The following is a 2,500-nucleotide window of genomic DNA, read 5'->3' on the forward strand; positions in this document are numbered from 1 at the left end:
TGCCCACTCCTCCATGCACAATTCTTTCAGCTGTACGATGTTTGAGGGGTTTCTTGCATGCACAGCTCGTTTCAAATCCCCCCACAACATCTCGATGGGATTTAGATCCGGGCTTTGACTTGGCCATTCCAGAACCCTCCATTTCTTTCTTTTCAGCCATTCGTTGGTGGATTTACTGGTATGTTTAGGGTCATTGTCATGTTGCAAGGTCCACCTTCGGTTGAGCTTCAACTTTCCGACAGATGTCCTCACATTATCCTCAAGCACCCTCTGGTACAATGAAGAATTCGTAGTGGATTCTATGATGGTGAGCTGCCCAGGTCCTGATGCAGCAAAGCTGCCCCAAACCATAATATTTCCACCACCATGCTTTACAGTTGGTATCAGGTTCTTGTGGTCAAATGCTGTCTTTGGTTTTCGCCAAACATGTCTTCTGGTACTGTGGCCAAATAGCTCTACCTTTGACTCATCTGTCCAGAGCACATTGTTCCAGAAGTGCCGAGGTGTTCAATGGCAAACTTTAGTCTTGCCCTGATGTTCTTTCTGGACAGCAAAGGTTTCCCCCTGGCACACCTCCCATGTAGATCAAATTTGTGCAGCTTCTTTCTAATGGTAGACTCGTGCACTTTGACATCAACAGTGGCAAGAGCTACCTGTAGATCCCGTGATGACATTCTGGGGTTCTTAGAGACTTGTTTCAGCATCTTGCGGTCTGCTCTCGGACTGAACTTGCTGGGGTGGCCTCGCCTGAACAAGTTGGCAGTTGTTTGGAATCTTCTCCACTTGCAGATGATCTTCCGGGACAGTCGAATGATTGATTTCAAATTGTTTGGAGATCTTTTTATATCCCTTCCCAGACTCATATGCATCTATGACCTTCTTTCTGAAGGCGTCAGAGAGCTCTTTTGATCTAGGTATGGTGGCGCCGCACACTTCAACAACAAAGAGCAAACCAAACTAAATGTCTGAGGTTTAAATAAGACAGGTTCCTCCAAGATCCTCTCGAACGATGTTCTAATCATTTGCATCTGAGCTGGTGCACCTGATTCTAATTTTAGGTATTTGAAGTAGTGATAAATGTAGGGGTGTACTTACTTTTTCCACATGCGAAATTTGCATTTATGTTTATTTAAATTATACAATGGCCTACAAAATGTAAATGTTTCATGATATTTGTTATATTATATCACCTTCATCTATCAATATTGTTGAAATGAAGATCAAATAGCTGTATGTTGCAATATGTTGAAAAAGTCCAAACTTTACATGGGGTGTACTTACTTTTTCACGTGTCTATATACACATATATATATATATATATGTATTGTTACGGAACCCAACGTCGGCCTCTGTTCCTCTTATCGAGGGGGGATTAATCCCCTCGTTTATGACTGACCGACGTGGTCCCTGACGCTGCACAGCTCCCTCCGGAAAGGCAGGTGCGCAACCCCGTTCGCGACCGTGGACAGATGTTAATTGCCGAGCGGTTTTAGCAACCGCGGCACGAACTATTAACAGAACTAGACCCGATCCTTAAACGTTGGCCAAAATCGCGCCACATATACTCAATGGGGAAACCTCTAAAGCGACCGAACGAGCATGAAGAAGAAAAAGACAAAGTAGGGAATAACAGGATTTATTATTATTTACACACAACTAAGCAGAAAGGAAAGGAAATACGATTTACAAGGCAATGGAAGGAGCAGGAGACAGTGCAAATTATTAGCTTAACTATACAGTCTTACTTATAACCCCAAGACAACATGAAAGACGGACAAACGGGCAGACTTACACGATGGGGAAATTGCCGATGGGATTGAATGCCAGCAGGACGGGGCACGGTCCAGGGAGGTTGCTTCGAGAAGGTATCGGGGCCGGTGGCGTGATGCTGGTTTCTCCCGCGTCAATTCCGCAGTCAGCAGGGCCCAAGACATGAGGCGGCGCAAGCTCCAGAGCAAGAGGGCACCACGTTGAGGCAGTCCGCGCATGTAACCATTCGTGTCTGCTTCTCTTCTATAAGAACCCGCGCATCCCCTTTTATGACGTGCTTTTTGGGATCCACCCGCGTGCGTTGGAAACGCCCCTCGGTGAGCTCGCCTCGGCCTTGATTGATCGCGAGGGCTCACCGATCTCGCCCCTCTTGATGAGGCGTTGGCAAAGCCACGCCTTGTTCCTCGCGCTTGGCTGACTCCTCCCACCTTCTTCTCCAAGATGACCTCGCCGTAATGGCGGCAAATGTAGTTGGCAATGCGAATGGCAATTATGCAGTTGGAAATGGAGGTTTTTGGGAATGGGAATGAGAGGGGATCTATCTTATTTAATTGATGCAACGCAATGAATTAGTGGACCACAGAGCCTTATACTGACATTTACTAAGGACATAACTACTGAGGGAATCTATGAGTTGCTACGTGTGTGAGATGGATTAACTAAGGGCGACCTTTGACCTTGACAATTGGAGGGTGATATTTACAAGATTTACAGCATACAAAAGGGGAAA

At 46.0% G+C, this 2,500-nt stretch overlaps 1 protein-coding gene across 1 annotated transcript in view; it reads right to left on the reverse strand.

Annotated features, from left to right (window-relative positions):
* The window catches only part of DRC8 (dynein regulatory complex subunit 8), a 45,296-nt gene that overhangs the window by 25,687 nt on the left and 17,109 nt on the right, over positions 1-2,500 (reverse strand). The gene's annotated exons all lie outside the window — the stretch shown is intronic.

The sequence above is a fragment of the Myxine glutinosa genome, chromosome 5 (genome assembly GCF_964187855.1).
Source record: "Myxine glutinosa chromosome 5, kmMyxGlut1.1, whole genome shotgun sequence".
Taxonomy (NCBI): Eukaryota; Metazoa; Chordata; class Myxini; order Myxiniformes; family Myxinidae; genus Myxine; species Myxine glutinosa.